Source organism: Arachis stenosperma, chromosome 5, assembly GCF_014773155.1.
Source record: "Arachis stenosperma cultivar V10309 chromosome 5, arast.V10309.gnm1.PFL2, whole genome shotgun sequence".
Classification (NCBI taxonomy): Eukaryota; Viridiplantae; Streptophyta; class Magnoliopsida; order Fabales; family Fabaceae; genus Arachis; species Arachis stenosperma.
The window spans coordinates 63,837,091-63,846,209 of NC_080381.1; the positions used below are offsets into that span (position 1 = coordinate 63,837,091).

The window sequence follows — 9,119 nt, forward strand, 5'->3', positions numbered from 1 at the left end:
TGGATGAAGAAAACAAGGGACATGAGGAAGCTCAAACCTCAATTCCCAAGTCACATCAAGAAAGAGAAGCACCCAAGATGTGAAGTTGTTTAAAGAGCCTCCTGATGAATGATCCACAACCTTCTTTGACTCATAGGAAAGACCTTCATAGAAGATGTGAAGTTGGACCCACTCATTAAACATCTCTGGTGGGCATCTCCTTGTTAGATCTTTGAACCTTTCCCAAGCTTCATAAAGTGTCTCCCCATCTTGCTGTCTGAACGTCTGCACTTCAATTCTCAGCCTATTGATCCTTTGAGGGGGGTAAAACCTTGCCAAAAACTTGTTCAATACCTCCTCCCAATTAGTCAAGCTCTCCTTTGGAAAGGATTCAAGCCACTTAGATGCCTTGTCCCTGAGTGAAAAGGGGAACAAGAGCAACCTATAGACATCGGGGTGGACTCCATTGGACTTTACTGTGTCACAAATCCTCAAGAAGGTGGTCAAGTGTTGATTAGGATCTTCTTGAGCACCTCCTCCAAATGAACAATTATTCTGCACCAGGGTGATGAGCTGAAGTTTTAGCTCGAAATTGTTGGCATGTATGGTGGGCTTCTGAATGCTGCTTCCACAGTTTCCTAAATTAGGATTGATATAGGATCCTAAGACCCTACTTTCTTGCCCAGCCCGGTTTGCATGGCCTTCTATGGCATGATTATGAGCTTCTTCTTCATGATTGTTCTCCAAATTCTCTTCCATGTTGGGTTCAAAGTATTCTTCTTCTTTCTCAGCACCAATAATCCTTTTTCCTCTTGCATCCCTTCTTAGTCTCCAAAGGGTTCTTTCAGGTTCTGAATCAAAGAATATTGAGACTCCTTATCTTCTCCCTGTCATACAACAAACAGATTGCACAACAGGAGGTATAGTGAAGACTATTCTTGTTAGAGTAATTGTTAGTGTGAGTGATGCAATATATCAAACAGTTAGTGGGTTAGTGAGATGAATTATGATAAACTAAGAAAAAGAGAACAGAAAATAGAGAGGGTATAGGGGATGAGGAATAAATTAAGGACGAACTAAGGTAAATTGACTGAATAAAAAAAATGAATAACGAAATAAAAAAATGCTCAATCTAGTGATCTTCTAACTTAATCATTGTTGATTCAAAATCAATCCCCGGCAATGGCACCATAAACTTGATACATGAAAACTTGTCTCTCAACAAATTTCCCTTCGGCAAGTATACCGAATTGTCGTCAAGTAAAACTCACAATAGAGTGAGGTCGAATCTCACAGGGATTGATTGGTCAAGCAACTTTAGTTAGAAGAATATGCTAGTTGAGCTAAACAGAATTGAGATTGAGATGCAGAAATTTAATTGACTAGAAAGTAAATAACAGAATTTAAAGTGCAGAATCTTAAATGGAGAGTTGGGGTAATGAGCAAGAAATTAAATGGCAGAAAGTAAATAGAATGGGTAAGATCAGAAATGGGGAAATCATTGGGTTTAGGAGATGTTGCATTCTCTGGATCAAGTTCATTCTCATCTCTTCCTCAATCAATGCATTCATTAATCTCCTTGGCAATCTTAAGTGATTGGATTCCAATTCCTTGGCAATCCAATCTCTCTAAGCTTGAACAATTGCCCAATTCCTTGATTTAATTGCTCATGGGAAGAGATGAAGTTTGGTCACTGATTATACCACATGTATTTCCAAATCAAAGTGTTGGGAGGATTAAATGTCACAATATCCATCCAAACCCCAATTTGGTCCAACATGAGAAAGCAATTCTAGCATGATCTCCTCATCCCTTTTCCAAGGTTCAAAGGAGACCCAATTATGGAGAGTTTCTTTTCCAAGACAACTAACCAATTGAATTAAGATCGAAAGCTTTCTAGTAAGATCAAGAGAAAAGAAAGAAGAAGAAGAATGAAAACTATAATTGATCCATCAAATTACAACAGAGCTCCCTAACCCAATGAAAGGGGTTTAGTTGTTCATAGCTCTAGGAATGAAAAATGGCAGAAAAGAAGAATCCATGCTAGAAGTACAGAAAAGTAAATATGCAGAGAGTAATTCCCAAAAGTGCTAAGCTTCTATCTAGTTCAAAACTACTCCTATATATACTACTCTTCATGATCTTCTAGTGAGTTCTTCAAGTCTTAGATGTGGGCTCTGGACCTTGAGTTAAAGCAATTCTCATCTTTAGTGGGCCCAGCTTACAGAGAAATATGAATTAGGCTTGGGCATTTAGTGAGATTAACGTTGAATACATTTTGGGTGCGAGAACATTAGTGGCATTCACTTTTTCCACTAACGTTCCACCCTTATATACCCATGTTAATCTCAACGTTAGAAATCTTAAGGTGACTTCTAACGTTTCTCACTCAATCTTTGGCCAACGTTAATGGGACTCACTTTTCCCATTAACGTTGGCTTGTGCCCCTTTTCGCAAACGTTAATGGGAATCACTTTTCCCATTAACGTTGCTTGCCTCTTTGCCCCTACGTTAGATCTCACGTTAGCTTGGCAAACGTAGCTCTTAACGTGGGTATCTATCACCTTCGAGAGCGTTAGTGACACTCACCTTTGTCACTGGTGCACGAAATTGTGATTATCAATGGCGCCATCAACATGGTACGCTCAATTGCAATCTCAACTCGTTATCACATCTTCGCACAACTAACCAGCAACTGCAATGGGTCGTCCAAGTAATAAACCAGATTGTTGGTATGAAGCAAGCTATGGTCATCTTGTAAATCTCAGTTAGGCGGATTCAAATGGTTATGGAGGATTGATAATTAAAAGATGAATAAAACATAAAATAAAGATAGAGATACTTATGTAATTCATTGGTGAAAATTTCAGATAAGCGTATGGAGATGCTTTGTCCCTTCCGTCTCTCTGCTTTCCTACTGTCTTCATCCAACCCTTCTTACTCCTTTCCATGGCAAGTTGTATGTTGGGCATCACCATTGTCAATGGCTACAGTCCCGTCCTCTCAGTGAAAATGTTCAACGCGCTCTGTCACAGCACGGCTATTCATCTGTCGGTTCTCGATCATGTCGGAATAGAATCCAGTGATTCTTTTGCGTCTGTCACTAATGCTCCACAATCGCGAGTTTGAAGCTCGTCACACTCATTCAATCCCTGAATCCTACTCAGAATACCACAGACAAGGTTTAGACCTTCCGGATTCTCAAGAATGGCCGCCAATGGATTCTAGCTTATACCACGAAGATTATGATTAAGGAATCCAAGAGATATTCATTCAAGCCTTGTTTGCATGTAGAACGGAAGTGGTTGTCAGGCACACGTTCATAAGTGAGAATGATTATGAGCCTCACATAATCATCACATTCATCATGTTCTTGAGTGCAAATGAATATCTTAGAACAAGAATAAGATGAATTGTATGGAAAATAGTAGTAATTGCATTGATACCCGAGGTACAACAGAGCTCCACACCTTAATCTGTGGTGTGTAGAAACTCCACCGTTGAAAATACATAAGTGATAATGGTGATCATTGGCTTCGGCCCCAGAGAGGGAACCAGAAAAACCAAGATCTGATCTAAGATAGCATAGGACTGATTTATAGAGAACTAGTAGCTTAGGGTTTACAAAAATGAGTAAATGACATAAAAATCCACTTCCAGGCCCACTTGCTGTGTGCTTGGCTGAGCATTGAGGTTTCCATATGTAGAGACTTTTCTTGGAGTTAAACGCCAGCTTTTGTGCTAGTTTGGGTGTTTAACTCCCACTCATGTGCCAGTTCCGGCGTTAAACGCCAGGAATTCTTGAGCTGATTTGGAACGCCGGTTTGGGCCATCAAATCTCGGGCAAAGTATGGATTATTATATATTTCTGGAAAGCCCAGGATGTCTACTTTCCAACGCAATTAAGAGCGCGCCAATTGGGCTTATGTAGCTTCGGAAAATTCACTTCGAATTCAGGAAGGTCAGAATCCAATAGCATGAGCAGTCCTTTTTCAGCCTCTGAATCAGATTTTTGCTCAGGTCCCTCAATTTCAGCCAGAAAATACCTGAAATCACAGAAAAATACACAAACTCATAGTAAAGTCCAGAAAAGTGAATTTTAAATAAAAACTAATAAAAATATAATAAAACTAACTAAAACATGCTAAAAACATACTAAAAACAATGCTAAAAAGCATATAAATTATCCGCTCATCACAACACCAAACTTAAATTGTTGCTTGTCCCCAAGCAACTGAAAATCAAACAGGATAAAAAGAAGAGAATATACTATGGACTCCAAATTATAAATGAAACTTAGCTCCAATTAGATGAGCGAGACTAGTATCTTTTTTCCTCCGAACAGTTTTGGCATCTCACTTTATCCTTTGAAGTTCAGAATGATTGGCATCTATAGGAACTCAGAATTTAGATAGTGTTATTGATTCTTCTAGTTAAGTATGTTGATTCTTGAACACAGCTACTTTATGAGTCTTGGCCGTGGCCCAAAGCACTCTGCTTTCCAGTATTACCACCGGATACATACATGCCACAGACACATAACTGGGGGAAGCTTTTCAGATTGTGACTCAGCTTTGCTAGAGTCCCCAATTAGAGGTGTCCAGGGTTCTTAAGCACACTCTTTTTGCCTTGGATCACGACTTTAACCGCTCAGTCTCAAGTTTTCACTTGACACCTTCATGCCATAAGCACATGGTTAGGGATAGCTTGGTTTAGCCGCTTAGCCAGGATATTATTGCTGTAGGCCCTCCTATCCACTGATGCTCAAAGCCTTGGATCCTTTTAATTACCCATGCCTTTTGGTTTAAAGGGCTATTGGCTTTTTCTGCTTGCTTTTCTTTTTTTTTTTGAATTCACTGCTTTTTCTTGCTTCAAGAATCATTTTTATGATTTTTCAGATCCTCAGTAACATGTCTCCTTTTTCATCATTCTTTCAAGAGCCAACAATTTTAACATTCATGAACAACAAATTCAAAAGATATATGCACTGTTCAAGCATACATTCAGAAAACAAAAAGTATTGTCACCATATCAAATAACTAAACCAGTTTCAAGGATGAATTCGAAATCATGTACTTCTTATTCTTTTGTAATTAAAACATTTTTCATTTAAGAAAGGTGATGGATTCATATGACATTCATAACTTTAAGGCATAGATACTAAGACACTAATGATCATAAGACACAAACATAGATAAACATAAGCATAAAAATTCGAAAAACAAAAGAATAAAGAATAAGGAGATTAAAGAACGGGTCCACCTTAGTGATGGCGGCTTGTTCTTCCTCTTGAAGATCTTATGGAGTGCTTGAGCTCCTCAATGTCTCTTCCTTGCCTTTGTTGCTCCTCTCTCATGATTCTTTGATCTTCTCTAATTTCACAGAGGAGGATGGAATGTTTTTGGTGCTCCACCCTTAGTTGTCCCATGTTGGAACTCAATTCTCCTAGGGAGGTGTTGATTTGCTCCCAATAGTTTTGTGGAGGAAAGTGCATCCCTTGAGGCATCTCAGGGATTTCATGATGAGGAATTTCCTCATGTCCATGAGTGGGATCTCCTGTTTGCATTAAGCTCCTTCAACACAGATATCCATAAGGACTTGGTCCAACTTTTGATTAAAGTTGACCTTTTTTGAGTTTGAAAAGGGACCTCGGGGATCACCTTCTTCTTGGCCACAACTTCATAGAAGTGGTCTTGATGCACGCTTAAGATGAATCTCTCTATCTCCCATGACTTGAAGATGGAGGCTTTTGCCTTCCCTTTCCTCTTTCTAGAGGTTTCTCCGGCCTTAGGTGCCATAAATGGTTATAGAAAAACAAAAAGCAACGCTTTTACCACACCAAACTTAGAAGGTTTGCTCGTCCTCGAGCAAAAGAAGAAAGAAGGACGGAGAAGAAGGAGAAAATGGAGGAGATGGAGAAGTGGAAGTGATTCAGCCAAGGGGGAGAAGTAGTGTTTAGGTTGTGTGAAAATGAGGGGGTGAAGATGGGTTTATATAGGGGTGGAGAGGGGGGTATGGTTCGGCCATTTTCGGTTGGTTTGGGAGGAAAAGTGGTTTGAATTTGAATGGTGAGGTAAGTGGGGTTTTATGAAGGATGGATGTGAGTGGTGAAGAGAATGATGGGGTAGGTGGGGATCCTGTGGGGTCCACAGATCCTGAGGTGTCAAGGATAGCTCATCCCTGTACCAATTGGCGTGTAAATCGCCCTTTCTGCCAATCCTGGCATTAAACGCCGGGCTGCTGCCCTTTTCTAGTGTTAAACGCCAGTTTCTTGCCCATTCCTGGCGTTAAACGCCCAGAATGGTGCCAGACTGGGTGTTAAACGCCAATTTGCTGCCCTTACTGGGGTTTTATGAAGGATGGATGTGAGTGGTGAAGAGAATGATGGCGTAGGTGGGAATCCTGTGGGGTCTACAGATCCTGAGGTGTCAAGGATAGCTCATCCCTGCACCAAGTGGCGTGTAAAAGGTCCTTTCTGCCAATCCTGGCATTAAACGCCGGGCTGCTGCCCTTTTCTGGCGTTAAACACCAGTTTCTTGCCCATTCCTGGCGTTAAACGCCAGTCTGGTGCCAGACTGGGCGTTAAACGCCCATTTGCTGCCCTTACTGGCGTTTAAATGCCAGCAAGTTTTTCCTCCAGGGTGTGCTATTTTTCTTTCTATTTTTCATTCTGTTTTTGCTTTTTCAATTGTTTTTGTGACTTCACATGATCATCAACCTATAGAAAACATAAAATAACAATGGAAAATAGATAAATATAACATTGGGTTGCCTCCCAACAAGCGCTTCTTTAATGTCAGTAGCTTGACAGTGGGCCTTCATGGAGCCTCATAGATGTTCAGAGTAATGTTGGAACCTCCCAATCACCAAACTTAGAGTTTGAATGTGGAGGTTCAACACCAAACTTAGAATTTGGTTGTGGCCTCCCAACACCAAACTTAGAGTTTGACTGTGGGGGCTCTATTTGATTCTGTTTTGAGAGAAGCTCTTCATGCTTCCTCTCCATGGTTACAGGGAGATATCCTTGAGCCTTAAACACAAGGGAGTCCTCATTTACTTGAATGATCAATTCTCTTCTGTCAACATCAATCACAGCCTTTGCTGTGGCTAGGAAGGGTCTGCCAAGGATGATGGATTCATCTATGCACTTCCCAGTCTCTAGGACTATGAAATCAGCAGGGATATAATGGTCTTCAATCTTTACCAGAACATCCTCTACAAGTTCATAAGCTTGTTTTCTTGAATTGTCTGCCATCTCTAGTGAGATTCTTGCAGCTTGTACCTCAAAGATCCCTAGCTTCTCCATTACAGAGAGAGGCATGAGGTTTATGCTTGACCCTAGGTCACACAGATCCTTCTCAAAGGTCATGGTGCCTAATGTACAAGGTATTGAGAACTTCCCAGGGTCCTGTCTCTTTTGAGGTAATCTCTACCTAGTCAAGTCATCCAGTTCTTTGGTGAGCAAAGGGGGTTCATCCTCCCAAGTCTCATTACCAAATAACTTGTCATTTAGCTTCATGATTGCTTCAAGGTACTTGGCAACTTGCTCTTCAGTGACATCTTCGTCCTCTTCAGAGGAAGAATACTCATCAGAGCTCATGAATGGCAGAAGTAAATCCAATGGAATCTCTATGGTCTCAGCGTGAGTCTCAGATTCCCATGGTTCCTCATTAGGGAACTCATTGGAGGCCAGTGGATGTCCATTGAGGTCTTCCTCAGTGGCGATCACTGCCTCTTCCTCCTCTCCAAATTCGGCCATGTTGATGGCCTTACACTCTCCTTTTGGATTCTCTTTTGTATTGCTTGGAAGAGTACTAGGAGGGAGTTCAGTAACTTTCTTACTCAGCTGACCCACTTGTGCCTCCAAGTTTCTAATGGAGGACCTTGTTTCAGTTATGAAACTTTGAGTGGTTTTGATTAGATCAGAGACCATGGTTGCTAAGTCAGAGTGGCTCTGCTTAGAATTCTCTGTCTATTCCTGAGAAGACGATGGAAAAGGCTTGCCATTGCTAAACCCGTTTCTTCCACCATTATTGTTGTTAAAACCTTGTTGAGGTCTCTGTTGATCCTTCCATGAGAGATTTGGATTATTTCTCCATGAAGGATTATAGGTGTTTCCATAGGGTTCTCCTATGTAATTCACCTCTTCCATTGATGGGTTCTCAGGATCATAAGCTTCTTCTTCAGATGAAGCGTCCTTAGTACTGCCTGGTGCAGCTTGCATTCCAGACAGACTTTGAGAAATTATATTGACTTGCTGAGTCAATATTTTGTTCTGAGCCAATATGGCATTCAGAGTATCAATCTCAAGAACTCCTTTCTTCTGATTCGTCCCATTGTTCACAGGATTCCTTTCAGAAGTGTACATGAATTGGTTATTTGCAACCATTTCAATGAGTTCTTGAGCTTCTGCAGGTGTCTTCTTCAGATGAAGAGATCCTCCAGCAGAGCTGTCCAATGACATCTTGGACAGTTCAGACAGACCATCATAGAAGATACCTATGATGCTCCACTCAGAAAGCATGTCAGAAGGACACTTTTTGATCAATTGTTTGTATCTTTCCCAAGCTTCATAGAGGGATTCACCTTCCTTCTGTCTGAAGATTTGGACTTCCACTCTAAGCTTACTCAATTTTTGAGGTGGAAAGAACTTTGCCAAGAAGGCATTGACTAGGTTTTCCCAATAGTTCAGGCCTTCTTTAGGTTGTGAGTCCAACCATACCCTAGCTTTGTCTCTTACAGCAAAAGGGAATAGCATAAGTCTGTAGACCTCAGGGTCAACCCCATTGGTCTTGACAGTGTCACAGATTTGCAAGAATTCAGCTAAAAACTGATGAGGATCTTCCAATGGAAGTCCATGGAACTTGCATTTCTGTTGCATTAGAGAAACTAATTGAGGCTTAAGCTCAAAGTTGTTTGCTCCAATGGCAGGGATAGAGATGCTTCTCCCATAGAAGTCGGGAGTAGGTGCAGTAAAGTCACCCAGCACCTTCCATGCATTGTTGGCATTGTTGTTGTTTTCGGCTGCCATGTCTTCTTCTTGTTTGAAGAGTTCTGTTAGGTCCTCTCCAAAGAGTTGTGCTTTAGCTTCTCTTAGCTTTCGCTTCAAGGTCCTTTCAGGTTCGGGATCAGCCTCAACA

General features: G+C 41.0%; 1 non-coding gene across 1 annotated transcript; it reads left to right on the forward strand.

Annotated features, from left to right (window-relative positions):
- The first annotated feature begins 8,497 nt into the window (after nucleotides 1–8,497).
- On the forward strand, nucleotides 8,498–8,605 carry LOC130984756 (small nucleolar RNA R71). Its single transcript, XR_009088668.1, has one exon. It is a non-coding gene; the product is annotated as a small nucleolar RNA R71 (small nucleolar RNA).
- The last annotated feature ends 514 nt before the right edge of the window (nucleotides 8,606–9,119 follow it).